The following is a 22,110-nucleotide window of genomic DNA, read 5'->3' on the forward strand; positions in this document are numbered from 1 at the left end:
AAAATAAAATTGTGATTACCTTGTCATCCAGCTAGCATACGACCTGTTTGTGTGTGTGTGTGTGGGGGGGGGGTGTACACTGAGATCATGAGTTCAGTGAGATATCTGTGCTCTTGTGTTCACTGCAAGGTTATTCACCACAGCAAGGTATGGAGGCAACCTAAGTGTCCATCAGTGCAATGGATACAGAAAACATGACATGTATGTAATCAGAATGAGATTTAGTATTTCATATTCAGATTATAAAGTAAGGACTGTGTCTTTTTTTTTTTTTTTTTTTTTTTTTTTTTTTACTGTGGATGAATGTGAGAAGCATGCTGAATGAAATAAGCCAGAAACAGAAAGAAGAATATTGTGATCTAACTCCTGTGAGGAATATGCTTTTAAAAGAGTTCAACATATCTATATGCGAAATATAATTTTAAAAGCTTCAAACACACAGAAATTGAGAGAGGAATTTTGATGGTCATGAGTAGGGTACAAGAAGAAATGGACAGATATGGTTTAAAGGGTATCACATTGTGGGCATCTACAATAAACAGGATTCCTCTAAACACAATGGTGAAAATCAACTTGTATTTGGCTGAGCATGTTAAAGAATACCTGGAATTCAGAACCTAAGAAATTGAGGCAGGGAAATTCTGAGCTTCATGCTAGCCAAATCAGTGATGTAAGATCCTTTCCAAGAACAAAAATTCTATTTTTTCTGGATTTTTCTTAAGTAAGTAGATTTTAGGTGCTTCGTCTCACATAAAGAGTAACTATGTGTATTAACCTGCTTTGCTCTCGTAATTACTTCACAGGTTTTGTGTATCCCATAGCATTGTGTTATACATCTGACATATGCACAATGAAAGCTATTCAGAACAAAGGTAAAAATTTAGTGTAAAACAAGAAATGAAAATCAAGTGGTTCATAGGCATGTAAAAAGACCAAACTTGTATGTATAAATGCAAAACAATATACTTTCACTTTTTAACATTTGATTATAATGTATCATAAAGATGAAGAAAAAGAGGCCCTACTCTACATTGATGGTAAATCTGTCAGTTGTTAGTAATCTTGACAGAGAGAAACTTGGCATTATCCTTCAAAATAGTAAGTGTACAATCTCAGTAATCATTTTTTAGGAGGTAGCCACACACATATGAAATATAGTGTTTATAAAGGTTTTCAGTGCAACATGAAATTATAAATGATATTAAGTATTTCAGAAGAGGTATAATGATATCCACAATTTATTCTGTAGTGAGAAAGGGTGAAGGTACAAAAGTATGATAAATTTTAAAATATTCATAGAAGCTTCCTAGTAAGTGTATGAGTGTTTAATGTAAAATTATTTAACTTTCATATACATTTAAAAATATTTTAATATAAGAGGAAAATCCTGCTGATAATTAAATCCTAGCATACGGGAATTGCCTTTTAATGAGGGTGCATTTCTATCATAGAGTACTATAGCTGTTTCAAACAAAAATGAGACAAACGCTCATGTGTAGAGAGGGTTCTACAATACATATTGCAAAGTGGAATAAGGCTGTTTCCACAACTATTATTTTAAAATGACATCTCTAACAGAACATGCTAAAATTGAGGAAAATTTAGCCGTTAACTGGAAGAACTTCGTCTGGAGGATGGAATGGGAGATCCATTCTTTTATACATTTTTGAATTTGGAATCATACCCACTTATTATTTACTTATTAGTTATTCAAAATAGAATTTAAATATGCACTTGATATAATGTTTTACTTTATATCATTATTGCTGCCCGCTTGCAGGCCAGGTGTTGTTATTACCATGTGAAGGCAAGCAAATTCAAAAGGTCCCGAGAAACTCAGTAATTTTCCCAAAATCATGTAACTAATGACAGAGATAGTGATCTCTTAATTCCGAAGTCTTTGCACTGCCGACAGACATAGAAGCACTGTGTCCCAGGCAAAAGACACCGTGATCAAAGCCTCGGAGGGGACAGGAAGCATGCTTTGGCAGCTGTGCGCAGCCTAGGGTCTGGAGTGCAAGAGGCATTGTGCAGAGGTGTGGGGAGGGCAGGAAAGGAAGCTGCAGTCCAGACCTGTGCAATCGGAAATGCCTCATTAAGAAATCTATGCTCCAGCAGCTACTTAGGAGTCAGGGTTAATGTTAGCAAATATCTTCAAATTACTTATTGATTATAAGCAGTGAAGAATTCGGAGAAATAAAATGCAGTGTTTGGAGAACCCATGTTGTTTTCTGACATAAGTGAGATAATGGATAGCAAATGTTTTATAAAACAGTATGTTCCATTATAAATTGTCATGTTAATGTTTTATAGGCACCTATGAAGATGCTTCTTATGTATAAATGAAATCTCACAAGTAGAAATATCCACAAATAACATACTGGAGAAAGAATTTTGACAATGACACTTGTTCCCAGTGTGAGAAGATACAGATAGAATGCTGCCCACTTTTATCTTTAAATCTGGCCTTTCAAAAAGAAAGTGATAATAACTAAAAAGAAGACAACACTAATGACAAATTTTACATACAAGAATTTCCCAGCTTATTATAGTATTCATCACCTTTAGTGGATTTTTGCCATGAATTTTATTTTTTACCTTCAATTGCAATTTTTAGCTAACATTGTGTGTATTCATGGAATGTTTCAGTGCATGCTATATAATTTATATAACTTTACTGATTTGCATTTAATGATGATTTTTGTTGTTTATATATAGAAGTTAAAACCTGGAAATTATCTAAATATCCACAATATTAATATGCTATGTAAGCAAACTGTATATTTATATCATGAAAGATTGTATAGATATATTAAAATAAAATTTCAAAGACTTTTGACTGGAAAATGTAAGAAATAGCCGGAGTTATAGCTGCAACACGCCTATGAGTGTGTCAAGTGTCAGGTCCTTTCGCAGACGTCATCACCCTTGGCTGCCCAGAGAGCTTTGTGCACAGTGTCACCCCTTTCTTCAAGCACTGTCTTCACTTGGCTTCAGTGACACTATCCCTCTCTTGTCCTTCTTTTCCCTGAACTGTTTTTCTCAGGAAGTCTGTCCTCTAAACCATCCAGTGTTGGAATGCCCCAGAACTGCAGCCAGTGTGCTCTACCTCGCCCCATGCTTCCTGTCCTGATGCATTTGCAGGACCTTCCAAATGTGCTCTTGGCTTGGGTCTCTCCCCTGACCTCCTCCTTATTCAAAACCTTCTCCTGCTTATCCAATAAACACTTGCAATGAGATTGTCCCAGATAAACATCAGGCTTTTCCCTTCACAAATGTGTTCTTCCTACAGGATTCCCCATCTCAAAAATGACAACTCGAACTCTGATTGCTCCTGTCTTCATTTTTTCATACCCACATCTTGGTTGCCCTGGAGTGAGGGAGCTGCTGTAATTATGTGTGACTTGTGACTTAGTAAGAGGTGATTATCCTGAGAAGCAAGGGCCCAAGTTTCTCAGTACTGATGCAGATGGCAGCAAACCTGCCTGATCACTGAAAGTGGAAGATAACCCTGTTTTAAAATAGGTAGACATCCCCATCTGAATCTGTATCCTTATGTATCACATTGATTGCATTTACAACCTCTGTTTTTCATTTGTAAAAGAGGCATAATAATTGCTTATACATTATATAGTCCTTTTATGTGGATTAGGTTTAAGAATTTGATAAGAGTGTTAACAATGTAATGATCATATAGTACACCTTTAATATTGACTTGCTTATTTGTCTTTTTTTTTTTTTTTTTCTGGAGCTGAGGACCAAACCCAGGGCCTTGCACTTGCTAGGCAAGCACTCTACCACTGAGCTAAATCCCCAACCCTTGTCTTTTGTTTTAATTTCAGGCAATACAAACATATACTAATTATAATAGAAGTTGCTATGCATTAACCATAATTATGAAGCACTTTAGGAATATAAGAAGTTTGACAGAAGCTATATTCTAAAGAGGATTATGATGTAAACCAGTGGGTTTTTTTTACTTCATACTACTAAATAATTTCTTGCTAGTTTATATAATTGAAAAAAATAAAGCATTTTAAAAATTCTCCCTTTCTATACCACTTTTTGTAAGTAAACTTAATAAGAGGACTAACTGCACATAATATTTAGTTTTTTTTTAACGTAGAATCTTTCCTTCTGTTACATAACTCAGTTGTAGCAAGTGTACATTCAATTTCTACATACACCATAGTTTTCTATTGAGGAAACTATAGTGTTCCCTATAAACATCTAATATAACTTTGATATACTTTCATGAAATAAGTAATGGTTGAGACTTCCAATCCTAAACTATTTTCTAAATAGTTCATTTGTATTAAAAGCCTCAGTAGATACATGTATTCTAAATATTAATATCCTGGGTATTACTGACTGGTTATTTGGACAGTGAGAATGGATATCCTGACAAATATATGACAGTTGGAATAAGGCTACATAGACCATATTAGCAACAGCATTCCTCAATTCTTCCAGGCACGTGAGTATCCTTACTAGTGCTTTAACAGATATATGAGAGAGAAAAATTATTCAAAAAATTGATAGTTTAGTGGTTAATAATCATAATTTGTAGACCTCATAGATGATTCTACATAATCCATTTTATCCTTTGCAGAAAATAGATCATATATAATAACTCTTCAGATTTGTTTCTCATTTCTTATATAAACCATAATCATTTCCAATTAAACTATTCTTAGGGATTAGTTTAACCATTTTTTAAATTTTTAAATGGTAATCAAGTGTTTTATGTGTTTCATTCTCAGAACTGAGCTTAGAACTGTCCTTTTTCTCTCTTCTTTGTCTCTCCTTTTCATATTTTCATTCCACCATTCATTTTAATGTTCAATGAATTCTTTCCCAAAAAAATCTGTCCACACCATCTACCTTGTTTGGAGTTGGGAGTGCACTGAAGAACAACACACACACTGTCCATTTCTTAATGGAACTTGAGATGGATTCAATTCTGTCATTCATTTAGGATAATGGGGAATAATGACCTGTCTGCAGTACTGTCAAAACTAGCTTGTCACAAAATCATGATCATGCAAATAGAAAAAAAAAATGATGAGTCTATCAAGGGACTCTTTAGTATTATAACGCTGGCCTTCAGAGTTCTACCTTATATTCCATATCACTTCACTGTGAGCTAAATAGTAGCCACTGAGGGATTCCATTTAGACGTGCACAAGAAAGATGTTGGGCAATATTAGAAAAGGTTTAAGAATTGAAAATAAACAGTTAATAATTAAATAAAAGTGATTTTTTGCTGAAGGAATATGGTAATTCTAAAACTCTTGCATCTAGAGATGTATAAAGTGTAGCTTGAGTTTTCCTGCCTGGCCCACAGTCAGGACAAATCTCTATCACCTGCCAGTCCCACAGCCTCTCACCCGACCAAGTAAACACAGAGACTTATATTGCTTTCAAACTGTATGGCCGTGGCAGGCTTCTTGCTAACTGTTCTTATAGCTTAAATTAATCCATTTCCTTTAATCTATACCTTGCCACATGGCTCGTGGCTTACCGGCATCTTCACAAGCTGTTTCTCATCGTGGCGGCTGGCAGTGTCTCTCTGACTCAGCCTTCCACTTCCCAGCTTTATTCTCCTCCTTGCCCCGCCTATACTTCCTGCCTAGCCAACGGCCAATCAATGTTTTATTGATTAATAAGCAACACATTTGCCATACATCCCACAGCACTTCCCCCTTTTTTTTTCCCAAAAAGGAATGTTTTAACCTTAACAAAGTAAAATTACATATCATTTGGGAATTTGGGCGTAGCTTCTCTTACTACTTCCTGCTGGAAGGGGGCGCTGTATCTTATGGGGAAACAAAGAAAATTTTAGAATTATGGAATAGTCCATGAGGCTGTATCGTCTGAGCCAGATGCCTTCAAACCATTCTGGATGTTGGATCATCTGGGCCATGGTGTCATTGGAGACCTTCAGGGGGTCTTGGCTGGTCAAACCTGATGTATCTTAATCTGGAACAAATCCATAGCCTTTGGCTTTCTGTGGGAACAAAAGTAGAGACTCCTTTCCAAAGTAACATATCCTTATATCCAAATTTTGAAGTCAAGGTACCTTTAAAATATACATTTTGGCATAACTCAACAGCTTTTACAATCAAATGTTTTTCTGCAGTTAAAAATCCCAGAGACAACACAATCCAGATTCTCTGTGTAATATCCATTTTTACGTGGCTTATTTTTTATACTACCTTTACTGTCTCTTTAAAGACTTTATTTTTTAAAAACTATTTATTTCTTTATTTAACTTTATATATCACCTTTTTTGTCTCTTTCAAGCCTACGTATCTTTTACACACATTGTAAACTATTACACCTGAATCTGTCTTATTGTGAATCTATTGCTTTAAACTGCAGCAGCTGTGGCTGCTGACTCCGCCCACCTCAGCTTCCCAACATGGCTACGTTTACCGCCAGCTCTGGGAGCTATCGTGGGTCTATGCTTTTATCCAAGCAGCGTGTAGCCCAAAAACCTCTTTTTTTGTTTTGTACCTGCAAAGGCTAAATCCACCTCGCAGCTTAATGTGCCACTTGTAGAGGCCTGATTCCCGCCATACTGCAGGTTGAGCACGCACGCCAGGAACCCACCAGTAGCTGAAACCAGCAGCTCATTTGAGAGAGACAATTAGGAAGCTGTTTTTAGCTCCGTTTTAGAATCTTTTTTCTCAGTTTTTAGGTGGAAACTCTTGCCACCACGTTGGACGCCATTTGTAGCTTGAGTTTTCCTGCCTGGCCCACAGTCAGGACAAATCTCTATCACCTGCCAGTCCCACAGCCTCTCACCCGACCAAGTAAACACAGAGACTTATATTGCTTTCAAACTGTATGGCCGTGGCAGGCTTCTTGCTAACTGTTCTTATAGCTTAAATTAATCCATTTCCTTTAATCTATACCTTGCCACATGGCTCGTGGCTTACCGGCATCTTCACAAGCTGTTTCTCATCGTGGCGGCTGGCAGTGTCTCTCTGACTCAGCCTTCCACTTCCCAGCTTTATTCTCCTCCTTGCCCCGCCTATACTTCCTGCCTAGCCAACGGCCAATCAGTGTTTTATTGATTAATAAGCAACACACTTGCCATACATCCCACAGCAATAAAGTCATGCATGATACTTTTGAAAATGGTGGAGTGACAATAAATTGTCAGCTGTACCTAAGTACTAAGCTTACAATGGAAGTGGTTGACGTCAACATGGTCAGTGCTACTGTTTCTTTAAACTCCTATGCTGTTTTCCTCCTTAGAAACAATCTCAAACTATCCTAGATGGGATAAAATATTGCAAAAGTAAAAGGAATTGTGGAAAACAGATTCCACTAAAGACAAGGACATATGTTCTGGCAAGCCTTTTGTCACTTGACATGAGCTAAAGTCATTTGGGGAGAGAGACTCAGTTGAGAAAAAGCCTCTATAGGATTGGCCTGTAGGCAAGTCTGTGGAGCATTGTCTTGATCAGTGATTGATATGGGAGGGCCCAGCTCACAGGGGCCATCACTCCTGGACAGGTGGTCCAGGATGGCAAAACAACAACAACAACAACAAAATCAGGCTAAACAAGCCACAAGGAGCAAGCCAGTAAGCAGCACTCCTCCATTGACCTCTGCATCAGTTTTGCCTCAGGTGCCTGCCTTGAGTTCCTGCCCTGACTTCCCTGGATAATGTACTATAAGCTGTAATATGAAATAAAACTCTTCCTCTTCAAGTAAGTTTTGGTCATGGTGTTTTATCAGAGCAGTAGAAACCCTAAGACATAGGATCTTTTAAATTCCACTGAACTATGCAGAATTTTATTTTAAAGTTGGAACTGATATGTCACATCTTGATTGTTAGCAACTAAAGCTACCAGCATCAACTTTACCACCATTACCAACAATAACTAATTAAACATTGATGATGAAACACTATTAAAAACTGTTAGGATCCTATCAAAGTCTGAATAACAATAGTACTGAATAGTAACAACAGTGTAATCTTGGCACACTTACAGAGCACTTATGTATGTGTCCTGATTGTGGCAAATACCATTTTAATGGACATTATCTCATTGAATTTTAATAACATGTTCATGTGGTAGACAGCTATTAATATTCCCATTTTACAGAGGAAGAAATAAAGGCATGGAAAAGTTAGGCAATTTTTATTAGGTTAGAGTATGTGAGTGGTGGGATTATTCAGTTTCAGGCCTTTATAATCTAGCCATAATTACAGTTACAATTCCTCTCCTGACCTTTTGACTTATTCAACAGTGTGTCTCAAGCTACTCATCAATTGGAATTTGTTATTTTCTTAGAGTCTAATACACACACAGCTGACAACTGAAGACAGGATAAGAGACTTAATAATAAAAGGCTTCAAAATAGTGCTTACTTATTGGATAGAGAGCTTTCAGGATTCAAATTTAGAGTTTCAAAAGACGATGATTCATTTTGCAGCTGTGACTGTTAAACCATTAACTGATTAACCTCTCTCACTATTGACTGTTTACCATATTTTAAAGTTGCAGAAATACCCAGTTAATCCCACAGTTATCAATTGTAATGACATTAGATTTACATATAATCACAGCTCAAAATCATGCTTGTGGCTGTAATAAGTGGTTACATTCTTTTATCAGTGGATTTAGTTTCCTAGCAGCTGATAATTTTGAACTCTTGATGTGTGCTGCATTGAAATTAAATATTCATTATGATCTTTTGAAGTTTACATTGGAAAGTGCTTCAAAAACTATCAGTATATCAAATTATAATGCACTGCTTCTCTTTTAAGAAATGTGATAATAGTAATCCTTTGTGAATTTTTCTCTTTACAATTCTTTCTTTGGTGCAGATGTTAGCAACTAACATGGAGCAGCTAAGAAATGCCTTCTGATAAAACTCTGGAAAATTTTCAGCCATAAATCATGAGTTTTAAATAGGGGGAGAGTGCCTTGTAAGCCAGGATAATTTTCAACCACGAATGATTGTAAAAGGATAGGTATAAGACTTTTATTAACACTAACCTATTTTAACACTGTTTTCTGGATTGCTTTGCAGCTCGTTAGACTCTTTTAGGGATATCTTGGGGACTAGCTGTTTTGTACTTTCCAATTGATAATCTTAATAGCTCAGAAAAATATCCAGAGAAAATGAATATAAAAATTAATGTGTGACAGTACATGCATGGGTGTGTATGTCTGTGTGTGTGTGTGTGTGTCTGTGTGTGTCTGTGTGTTTCTTTTGGACGAATAGACCTGCAGACTATGCATTCACATTTAATTGCATTTCATAAATTTTACCTCAAAGTTCTTAAACTTGACTGATGGTTAACAGTAAACACATATAATTATTCTTTCATGCAACTTGGCTACTAGCAGTGATTTTCATGGCAGCAATTTAACAGCTGAGGATGTAAGTCAAGATTCATCATCAAGGATGCTGAACTTAAAAGCATGTGGTTTATGGTGCTGTTAACTCTCTCTGCATCTACTTTGTAGGAAAGGGAATCAGAAGTACAGTTCTCTTTTCTTCTGTTTGGAAACAGCTCTCTCTGTAGTCCAAGCTGGCTTAGAAGTCACTGTGCAGCTTTATTTATTTATTTATTTATTAGATTTATTTTATCTTTTATTTGTATCTAGGGGCTGGAAAATGGCACAGTGACCAAGAACTCATGCTGCTCTGGCAAAGGACCCAGGTTCTGCTGCCACCTGCCAGGTCAGGCAGCTCCGAACCACCTGTTAAGTTCAGTTCCAGGGTAATCTGATGCCTCTGGCCTCCTAGACAGTTATCTGCAATCAAGTGTGCATACCCCCCACACAGAAACACAAACATATACACAATTTCAAAGTAGTCGAAACAAATCTTTTAAAATAAGTCAATTTGATTCATATATTTATTTTTGCTTTTTAATTGGTCTGGGTTTCATATTGTTATTTTGTTGTTAGAGATGTTACTTTTGGCATATTTGAGGTGTTCTAGGAAAGGAATTGGGGCCTCATGTGCTTTTAGACAAGTGTTTTGCCATGAACTACAACCCTGGGCCTTTTTTTTTCTTATTTTTTCCTGAGCCATTGTAAAATAAGCTGCTGTGTTACAGGCATTGTAAGATCTAATCCCTAAGTATTTTATCATATATCACCTAATTACAAGGAAATCCTATTTAAGGAGTAACAGTAATGTATTTTGTTGTTTGTTGTTTGTTTGTTTCCCATAGAAGTTAACTACAACAGTCTGGTGACTGTGGGTTTGGAACTATCCATTAGGGCCTGTTGGCTCATCAGGGTGTTCACAACAGGATACTAAACCCTCTCCACTTCTCAGAATCTCTTAGCTGCCAGAGGTCATCAGAAAGCGGTAGGACCCAGTGAGCCCTTTCCCCATCCACAGCTGTTTGTCAGGAGGACCCAACTTATGTAGGGCCATTGCCAATAGGTACAAGTATTTGAGTTCATGATTGCCACAAACATGTCCTGCTTAGGAAATGGTATTTTGTAGCTCTTCTCCCTGTTTTTCTGACTCTTACATTCCCATATCCCTTCTTCAGGAATGTTCCCTGAGCCTTAAGGGAGTGCCATAAATGTCTTGTTTAGGGATAAGTCCTCAACTCTTCTTTAATCTCAGAAACTTATGCAGCCAAAGGTCTTTGAAATCATCTGCACTCACTACAAGGAGAAGCTGCTCTGATTAAGACTTAGTGTAGCTTTTGCCTGTGGGTATAAACACAGATGCTAAAAGGTGGATGGTGCTATATTAGGTGAGCAAAGTAACAGTATTAAGTCCCCACTGGAACCTAAGACTACCTTGGTTTTGGACTGGGTTTACAGTGGAGGGATGGATACCCACGTGTAGAGTCGTCTCAAATCCAATCAGTGAACAGTTGGTTATACTGTAACAGTTGTGCCACTGTTCTCCAGAGGGCTCATCTTGCCTGGCTAGTTGGAATTACAGTTCATAAGAGTTCACATTTGGGTAAGACTGTTGATGCTTTTACTTTCCCAGCAGCCTGCATAACACCATGGAGCAATATGTAAACTAGCCAGTAGGGAGAAATCGTCCAGTTCAGTTCCAACTGGATTTCTCTATATCCTGCATCTAGAGCATGTGGCATCTTAAGCTACATGCTTAAGTAGAGTTTTACCAACTAGTACTGGTGGGTAAACAAGAGAAATGGTAGGAGCCTATATTGTTGGGGTGGTTACTAGGGCCTCCCTGAGCAACAACTCCTATAGAAGAATCCTACACCTGGCACGGGGCTTTTTGTTTAGTGACCCATTACTTCTAGGACTGAGATTGTCTAGTTTTGTGAAGTGTTGGCCTTTAAACTCTCTTTTACGTTATCTTTTAAAATTGAGTTACCAGACAGTAGGTTTCCTAGTGATTTTTTTTTAAAGATTTATTTATTTATTATGTATACAGTGTTCTGTCTGCACATATCCCTGCAGGCCAGAAGAGGGCACCAGATCTCATTATAGATGGTTGTGAGCCACCATGTGGTTGCTGGGAATTGAACTCAGGACCTCTGGAAGAACAAGCAGTGCTCTTAACCTCTGAGCCATTTCTCCAGCCCCAGGAGTGATTTTTATACCCTCTTTGTTTTGGCCTTTTTGCCCCAATTTTTCCTTCCCAATCCTCATTATCTATGTACTAACATCCTTCTTATATTAGGATACCCCCACACTTTACTGTCTCCTTTAACTGTAGTCTGAATTCTGGAAGTACTCCAAATTAAACACACAAAATGATGGAGTCGAGGCTAGGATATTCATACAAGAAAGTATTGTGGCATTTGTCTTTCTGGAGTAAGATTATTTAATTCTTTAAGGTAAAGTAGATACCCAGGAGTGATATGGATGAGTCATACAGTAGATCTAGTTCCAGTTTTTTTGTTTTTTGTTTTTTGTTTTTTTAGGAATCTCCAGACTGGTTTTAAAGTGCCTCACTAGTTTACACCCCCACCAGCCATGTAAGGGTTCTTCTTGCCCAATACCTATGCTGTCCATTTTGTCAGCCGCTGTACATAAATGCACATTATTGTTTCTTCTAAATTTTTTAAAGTAATTTTTAGTATTAATACCACATTTCCTCATGCTCATGGTATATTTCTTTAAATATACATAATCATAGTTCAATTATCAAAATTAGGAAATTAGCACAATTATGTTTACCAAACCTTTTTCAGACTTTACCAATTGTATCAAGCAATAAAGAAATAATAAGTTGGTTTTTGTTTTGTTTAGTTTTTTTGCTCCAGGATTCTGTTCCCGAATCCATTTTACTATTCTTTGTCACATTTATATAATTTTCCTTGATCTGGAATAGTTCCTATGTTTCTGTCTTTCTAACCTCAATGTTATTTTATTTTCAAGTATTTGGACAATTATAATGGAAAATGCCCTTTAATTTGGATTTGTCTAAATGTTCCTCAGCAGATTTGAGTTTTGCATTGTTTGGCAAAGTATGAAACTGTGCTATTCTTAGTATGTTTTTATGTTTTTGAGAGAGAGAGAGAGAGAGAGAGAGAGAGAGAGAGAGAGAGAGAGAGAGAGAGAGAGTCCATTATGTTGATTTGCCCCATCATGCTGTAAGTTCAGTGATGCTGACTGGGGATGAGCTTGGATAATGTTTTTGCCACTCTTCGATACTGTTTCCTTTTCATTCTTTACATCTTGTCCAAATCCTGTCCAAACACAATTTATGCTCTTTACTAAGATCTTCTGCTTTTTCTGTCCTAAATGATGTCACAATCACTTTCTTATAAATATACTTTGCTCAAAGTTACTTCCAGAACTTTACTTGCCTTGGCTCACAGAGCCTTTCTCTAATATATTCTGAGCCCAGGTGTTGTTGTGTCTCTTCCTTCTCACACCTTCCCTTTGGACAGGTGCTCCTTCCTTCCCAGAACTCTTACTGGCTCAAGCCATCAGTTCCTTATGTAAGACATTTTGCATGACGTTTCTTCTTTGTCCTAGTTTTTCTCCTGCCTGTTCCTAGTCTGTCTCTCTCTCTCTCTCTCTCTCTCTCTCTCTCTCTCTCTCTCTCTCTCTCTCTCTCTCTTGTTTAGGCTTTTGGTATAGTTCTTTGCAAATGGCTTTCCCATATATTTTATTTCATTTTAAAATAGCTTCTTTTTGTTTTTGCTTGATAAATTTTTGTTTGTTTTGCCTGAAATGGCATGGTCTTGTTGCTGCATGGAACAAGTCCAGGAAGGGTCAATTTCCTGAGCTGAAGCAATTCTTTACCTCAGCATCCTGAGTAGCTGCCACTAAGGTGTATAACACTATCTCCAGCTCTTTGTTGTCTTTTTAAATATGTGACTTTTATTCTCCAAATCTCCCATCTTCTTTATTGCATCCTTTTTATATCTCCAACTTTAATGTCTGAAAATCACCTTCACTAAGCTTTTTAAACTCTCTTTCAAAATAGGCTAGGGGAGTTTGATGCCTGCTTCCCAAAGGCTGCCTTCAGACATGAAAACTAACAAGTTAACTCTACTGTTCCTCTCTAGACTGTGCTTACCAAGAACTGACTGGGGCCTGTTTTTCTTCTTCCTATGTTTACTTGAATTTTGTTTTTGTGATATTTTCAATAACTACAGATTGTCCAAAACAACTGGGGCCCACTTTTTAAAGCCACTTTGCTTATTTTCTATTTTCTTAGATTTCACATCTTTTATCTCTTGGCATTGCTGCCAGAACCCTGCGGTTCCTCCTGCTTCCCATGACATGCTTGTTCTCTTTTGTCTTTCGCTTCATTTCCATCTTAATATAATCTTTAAGGTAACATTGCATTCATTAGCTTTTTAAATTTAGTGAGCCTATTCTTATTCTCCCTGGGACCATCTCCATAGCTATGTCTGTCTTCTTACTAGAGTTCTTCAAATTTGCTCTCATATGAGACACTAAGATGTAGTTCCCACTGTACATCACAGGTAGATGCTTTCTTGATCTGCTTACTTATTGTTTCTTGAGCAAGATCATATTTATTTACTTATCCCAACTTTAAAAATCTTCTCCCATGAAGTCATCTGGTTTATGCAAATTCCTTCGTGTTGCTTATGGACAAAGGTAAAGTATATGACTGCTCAGAGCCTCAAAGTTGTCAAAATTGTGGTCAGGGTTTTGAGTATTCATGTTGAGATGTGGCTTATAGTTTCATCAAATTCTCTTGTATCAAGTTCTGGTGTAAGTGCATATTCTCCAACGCATAAGCCAACTGGTACTTTTTGTGCATTTCAGTGCCTGAGGAAATAAACCATCAGGTGCTTGAGTATTCCTTCTGTTACACCGTTCCTGAAGTGTGGCCTCTGCTGGGTAGTGCAGTCGTTCTCCCAGAACTCTTCCTTAACTGGAGGCGTTTCAGATTGCCGTGGACTCGTGAGTGTTGTCACTCACTGTTCTCTGGGTCATTGTCCTCTTCCTTTTATGCAGAGATTGTTTCGCTTGCTTTTTCCCGTACAAGTGTCCATCTGTGGTGCTTCTCTCTACAGGAAGCTGCATGAATGTTCTTTCCAGCTCTCCAGCTCTGCAGCTCTCTATTCTGCCCTCTTTGCCTTCTGCAACCCAGATGGAAGGCAAACAGATGAGTTAAAAATGCTCGCCTCTTTCCCTTTCTGTCCTTGGCATCCCGCTACAACTTTTTTAAGGCAGCATCCTCTGTCCTGCCCCAGTTTTACAGAAGTGTTCCGCCTTTCCTCCTTCCAGAGTTCTCACTTGAGTCGGACACTAAATCCTGAACCCAGAAAAATCTTCTGAGAGCCGCCTATCTCCGCTCTCATTCCGCTCCTGTAGACCTTAATCTCACAAGCTCAGTTAGTCTGGTATTGCCCTAACTAAATTCAAGCCATTTCCTTCCATTTTTCCTCCCACTACCAGCCCTTCTTCACTCCTTCTATGTCCCCATATATCATAGTACTCCCATTTCTGTTTCCTTTCTACATTGTCTTCTTGCTCCTAAAAGTTTCCTCCTCTCTCACCCTCCACATGGGTAGCCAATCCCCTTTGATTTCCTTTTTTTACAGTATGCTTCTTCACTTAAATGGAGATTATTTATTTTGATACAACCTCTGTAGGTATGTAGTGTTGAGATCAGATGTATATATTATCTTACAAAGAATAAATATACAAAGTTTAACTTGAAAGTCTAACAACCCCTTGCCATAAAAGTTATAGTCATGGAGCCACCTTGTCATGCTATTTATCTAATGATTCCCATTTCCTCTTTGAGTTAAAGGTGAAGATTAAAAAAAAAAAATGACTCCATTGGCTGTTTTTCTTGTCACTTCTATATCTGTGTGCATTTTTCTTAGAAAGATAATCTTTACTTTTTGCTACCAGTAAAACATGATGTTCTTGAAGTTATTCTGTAAAATCTTTGTCCAGAAGCTTGGTACCAGTTTATCATCTAACATTGTTTCATAAAAATAGACCAGGGTTGGGGATGGAGAAACCACTCAGTTGATGAAGTGTTTGCTATATAAGCATGAAGACCTCAGTTTGAGTCTCAGAACCAACATATAAAGACAAGCATGGTGGACTAAGTTTGTAACCTCAAGTCCTGGGAGTAGAGGGAGTAGAGATGGGAGGATTTCTGGCATTCACTGGCCATCCAATCTAGCCTAGTCAGCTGTCCCCAGGCCAATGAAAGATCTCCCAAATGACCCACTTAAAACAAATGGGACATGGAACTAAACTGAAAGTTTTCAAATTGAAAATGGCTGAGAAACATTTTAAAAGGTGTTCAACATTCCTCATTATCAATGAAATGCAAATTAAAACTACTTTGAGATTTTATGTTATCCCTTTTGGAATAACTAATATCAAAAACCAAATGATAATCAAATACTAGTGTGTATATAAGGATAGAGGAAAACTTATTCATTGCTGGTTGGAGTGCAAACTGGTACAGCCCATTCTGAAAATAAATGTAGAGGTTCCTTTAAAAGCTAGAATAAATATACCACATGACCCAGCTATACCACTCTTGGACATATATCTAAAGGACCCTATATTCTGCTATAGATATCTGTCCATCCATGTTCATTGCTGCTGTGCTGTGTCCTGCATGTTTCCAGTGATTGACTCAACTAGGGCAGTTAGGGAATGAAGAAAAGATAAATATGTGAATACACAGAAAATCTGGGGTCAGGTGGACTAGAGAAACCTCAACATGCCAGAGGTTCTGCATGTCTCTGCTATACAGTGAACTAGAAGTTGGGGTTATTGTATACAACTGAACAAGGAGGAAGGGTTTATGGTATGCAGCTCAATCAAGAAGACAGGTTTAGCTAATATAGGTAGAAATAGTCTCCATAGGGAAGAAGCCTTGACCATAAATATCCAGGGGTAGAAAACTATGGTGGATATTTTCTGCACATACTATCATCATTCACACTTGGATCAGAGAAAAGCTATACATTCCTTCTAAACATCACAGAAGGGGGAGCTTTGCCAATTTCTCATGGGTCTGAGTTTTGGATCTTTGAGATGGCTGAATCATGTCAACAACATGAATCTGTTCAGGACGTCACATACTCAGAGATTCCTCGGCTCCCCAGCCTGCTCTATTCATAATAACTAGAAAATTGAAAAAGCCTAGATGTTTATAAACTGATGAATGAATAATGAAAATGTGGTACATTTGTGCAATGGAATATTAATCAGATGCTAAGAAAATAGCATTATAAAATTCATAAGTAAATGGGATGGAGCTGGAAACAGTTATTCTGAGTGAGGTAACCCAGACCACCCAGAAATACACATTGTAAATTTCATCTATCTTATTTGCAGATGTTAGCTTTGAATCTTCAGATATGTGTGCTTGTGGTAGTTTGAATAAGAATGTCCCCCAAAGGCTCACATATTTGAATGCTTAGTCATCAGGGGTGGCACTATTTGAGACAGATTAGAAGAATTAGGAGGTGTAACATTGTTGGAGTATGTGTGGCCTTGAAGGAACTATGTCACTGTGACTTGGCTTTGGACTTTCAAAAACCCATATGAAGCTCAGAATCTTTCTCTCTGTGTCTCTTAAATGGACCTAATGTTAAATCAACTCCTAATGACTTATAACTATACCAATAGATTATCGCATCTTCCAGCCCTCATCAGAGAAGCTTCCATTTGTAGTAGATGGCAATTAACATAGAGAGCCCCAACTGATTGGTGCAATACTAAGAGACTATGGAATGCTCAGCCCTGAATGACAACAATAACACTCTCCCTCTTACCAAGGGATCAAGACAGAAGAGGGAGTAAAAAGATTTTAAGAACATTAGGCAGTAGATTACTACAAGGAAACTGTTTTCTGGACATAGCAAATACAGATTCATTGCACCTATCAATTCATAGCAGTTGAGACAGCATGCAAAGACTTGCATGGACTTGAACCAGACTGAATCCTATCATAGAGAGGGTATATGGGCATGAAGTCCTGCCCCTAGCTAAGGGACTACTTTGTTGATGGCTGCTGGGATTGGAAGGGTCAGGTTTCTTTAAGAGTGTATTCCTTAGTGGTAGACTACTCTTCAGTAAATATCATATACCCATGATTATATGGGAAGCCTAAACTATGCTTAATAAGTGTAAAAAAAAAAAAGCCAGGCAGTGGTGGCACATGCCTTTAATCCCTGCACTAAAGAGGCAGAGGCAGGATGTTCTCTGAGTTGGAGGCCAGCCTGGTCTACAGAGCAAGTTCCAGGATAGCCAGGGCTACACAGAGAAACCCTATCTTGAAAAGAACAAAATAATAATAATAATAAAATGATAAAATTAAATAGGACACAAAGTTAGAGAAGTAGGGAAGAGAGTATGGACATGGGATGAGAAAAGGAGGGGTGGATGTGATTGTTAAATAAATAAGAGTTGCTCTAATCACTAGGAATTGGATGTTGTAAATGCAGCTATAAAAAGAATAGGATTCTTTCTCCTTCAAAGTCAATGAATTGAAAGCAAATCAGTGCTGAACCTGTAGACAGTTGGGGGCAAATGTTGTCTGTGTTTGTTCAGAAATACTAAGTAGTGATATTTAAATGCAATTTATTATTTTCTTGATATAAAGATATCAAAGTAAACTGTTGGGTAGTTTTCAGTGAATTTAAATTTACATTAAGTTTTTAATGAAAAGGAATCAAGACTTAGGTTTGGCCTGTAGAGAGAACTCTTCTTTTATTTGACAAGTACTGATCAAATTTGCCCCAGATTCAGGAAAACAACTGGACCAGCACTGGCTCAGTGTCTCTAGTCCAGATGAATGCTCTTCTGTTACATTTTGCATTTGAAAGCAGTTTCTCTACCAAGTTGGTCTATGAATATGTACCATTCATATTTAGAAACACAAATTTTGAGTCAGCTTAGGATCAATATAATGAATATTTTATAAAATTATATAGAACTTTAAATACTTTAATTATAATGCAAAGAAAAAACAATCTGTTCCCTTACATTATAGTCTTTTATTAATTTGATTTACTCCCTATTGAGTTCCTTATTTATCCTAGACAGCCTGTACACAAAGTAGCCACAAGGGCAAATATTCCTCTTGTAGACTGACTATCCATGAAGCAAACACCACTAAACTTCTGTTTTCACCTTTTTACGGGAGGTCTTCATCATTTTGGCATGTAGCCTCTGAAGCTAAGTGCAGCACTATGCAAAGTTTGCAGATCTCAACCCTTGCTTTCCCCACTCCTTTCAAACCTGTCCTGCCCAATGCATGTGCTTTCACAGCATCCATGTGCTGTCTGCTTTTCTCTGCCTGCTTTTCCTGTGTATCTGCTCTGTGGATCATGCCTGGCTCTTGGTGTTCATCTTATATCTGACATTTTCATTTCAGTGTTAGAATCAAGACATTGTTATTTAAATACTACATTGTTTTTCATCCTATAAATGATCTTCCAATGCTCAGAAGCATTCTGGGTTTTTTATAACCTAGTCATGAGCAGTGACAAAAAAATGACTATAGCTCTGAGCAGCTTCATATCACCATTATACCTAAGAAGATAGTTGTGATATTTGTGGTCTTAAGGTGTTCCTTACAGTGGAAGGGAGGATGAAGGAGAAGGAAGGGCCAGAATAGAGAGAAAAGGAAGAGGAGTGGTATTACCCCACAATAAACAGTCTGAATACAGATGTATATCTTTGTGGCAAGACATTAGTTTGAACTGGTTAAGATGGTGGAACAGGCAGCTCATTTGTATAAAAAAATGTTCAGGAAGAAAAAAACTTTGAAACAGGAAAAAATAATCTGAGAGAACAATTTACTGAGTGTTTTAGAAATGATCCTAGAGTGATTGATGTCATGTTGTAGATTTTCATCAACCAACAGCTCATGCCTGACCTACATGCTGCCCACTGTTCTTATGTGTAATTCCTGTTAACCACAAGATGCTTCACATGAGATGGGGAACAAGATTATGACCAGCTTAATCCCCTATTAAATATCCATTCACTACATTTATCATATGCTCTGCTAGTATATCACAGTATCCATCACTAGTGGGAAAATATTATGCTACATGTAAGTCCTATTAAGTATCCATTTATTATCTATTCTAACTATACACAAGATTATCATAATGGCTCATTTAAAGCTGGTTTACAGATAAACTCATGCCAGATCCAGAGACGATGCATGCTGGTAGGATAATAAAGATAGGAGCCCATCACATGGATTTAATTGCTCAGAGAGAAGGAAAAGCAGACTAGTATGTCAACCAGCCAGCCAAAAGTTAATGAATGTAGAAAACACTTGTCCACAAGTATTTTCACGAAAACAGACTCAAGTACTTCAAAACATTTCCTTACTTTAGAACATTTAGTTGCCCATACTCATGATTTTATCTGAGTTGTAAAGTGGCCTTCTGTAAATAGTGGAAGAGAAGAAAACCTGTGCTTTCAAGCTGAATCATTCTTTTCTCCCTATTGTCAGAATCCACCTACAAATCATCTTCTAATAAACATTTGAGGATAATACAAAAGGAAGAAGAATTTAGTGACTCCAAATGCACAAAAGTAGGGAGGAAAAGTGTATGAGACAGTAATTTATATTCGCCTCCCATAAAACATTAGCAGTTTGCATTCTGGTTCTCAGAACTACCCCAATATAGCCTTTCAAACTTCTGATGTTTCTTCATAGAATGCACCGCTACCCTGAAGATTTCAAAGCATCATTTCCCAGGGTGTATCCCAGGAGATGCTCTGTAGAAGAGGGAGCAATGGGACTTAGGGTCAAGTTGCCAGGGAAAGTTTTAAAATCTCCCTTTCCTTTGGAAGTACACAGTTCATCCTGTATGAAAGGCTGTGCCACACAGCAACTCATTTATCTTCAGTTACCCAACTCTTCTCAAATCAGCTTTCACCATTTTAACCTTTTATATGATTTATTTTATCTGTTTTTATAAAACGCTTTTTGTCCCAAATATCCTTTAACTGATATCCTCACTTTGGAAAATACTGGGTGGAGCCAATTCACATTTTCAGTTTTTGGGTCCTCCTTGCAGCTTCTTTACGTCCTGACCACCTCTTCTACAGGCACATACCAATCACAATTGTAAAAAGGCATTAATTCAACACCCCCTATATATCTTGCATATCTGTACATTGGGTATATTAGAGTACCTTTAACATTATTTGGTTATAGTAACGTATTTTTAATGCAATTTTATAGTGACTTAAAGCATTAGGTTAGTACCTAATTTCGTAATATAAGTCAGAGTATTAAATAGACATCATTTTTAGTTAGGTCATTAGGTTGGTCTCGCATATTCAAACAATGATGGAAACTTTTAACTCAGTTCTGCATTCTGAGAGAGAAATATAACCCTGGCATTAAGTATCTTTATTTTTAGGCCTAGTGTTTATAGTTTTTCAATTTCCTGAAAAATTTGCATTTCAGTTCTCCGGTCTAGAATCTTACCATAATCTTATCCAGTGCCAGCCAGGAATCAGACCCACTACCCTAACAGTCAAATGGAAAGCAGGTGCATGTACCTTATGCTAAAACTGGTGTGTCTTACTGGAAATTGTATCCCTGCTGCCACTTTTCTCTTGTGATTTGCAAGCCATGGGGTAGAAAGCCTGGGAATCCTAAAAGGAAGCCTCAAGTGGAGTACTGAATAGAAACACTAGCACTGGCAGGCCAGGCAAGCAGACCAGTTTCCTCAGAACATGTAGAAAATGAGACTCATCAGCTACATGCTTGCCATAACCAGCAGTCTTAAATGCTTTCAATGCATGTGGCATTTTGTGCTTCGTTAGAGGTAATTAATTAGAGAAAATTAACATGTTGTGGGCCTTACTGCGAGGGATACTATGAGCATGAACATAGAGTTGGATCATTGTTTTGGATGAAGTTACAGTCTTAAAAATGTTAGGTAATTTGTCATTGCTTTATCTGTATACACAATTAGAGTCCATTTAATCCTGTTTGTGGTACAAAATCAAGACAATTATTTCTATAAGGTTTGAAATGTCCAAGGTTTTGTTTTGTTTTGTTTCATACCGTATTGTTCTTCTGTTTTAGGATTTAATATGTTACAACACCTAGGTGGTGTATGCTATAGCTTAGGCATCAACATAAGGGAGTTTCACAAGAGAAATGCATTTTATTTCAAAATCCAGTTTTAGTTAAGAAGAGACTGATGTTTAGGTAGTTCTGCCTCAAAAGTCTGGAAATCTGAGTATACTGAAATCTGATTGAATGAATGAATGTTGAAAAGTCTGTAAGTTATACTTTTAAGCTGGGCTTTGTAGCTCACAGTCTATTCATAAACTATAATTTACACTGGCTGACAAGAAACAGGAATTCTTTTGAAAAATAAATAGCTTTCTGTATTATCTGGCCCTGTTCTGTGTTGTGTGGCAGCATTGCTAGCATTTGGTTTTTTGTGTGCACAGTTCTTTGGTGAGTGGATTATAGGAGCTTCCACTCATGGGCTTAAAAGGTTAAGAGATGAGAATAAAGAAATGTCTGCAGCTAAAAATTCATCTACAACTGAAGTAGCTGCATGCTATGTGTATTCTTTTGCTAATTTTCTTTTTTGTTGCTTTATAAAATTACAAACTTTGTATTAAAGAATTAACCTTAGGCCGGGCAGTGGTGGCGCATGCCTTTAATCCC

General features: G+C 37.3%; 1 protein-coding gene across 1 annotated transcript in view; it reads left to right on the plus strand.

The window, feature by feature from the left end:
* Positions 1–22,110, plus strand: part of Rnls (renalase, FAD dependent amine oxidase) — a 262,255-nt gene that overhangs the window by 70,511 nt on the left and 169,634 nt on the right. The window lies entirely within an intron of this gene.

The sequence above is a fragment of the Peromyscus eremicus genome, chromosome 1 (assembly GCF_949786415.1).
Source record: "Peromyscus eremicus chromosome 1, PerEre_H2_v1, whole genome shotgun sequence".
Classification (NCBI taxonomy): Eukaryota; Metazoa; Chordata; class Mammalia; order Rodentia; family Cricetidae; genus Peromyscus; species Peromyscus eremicus.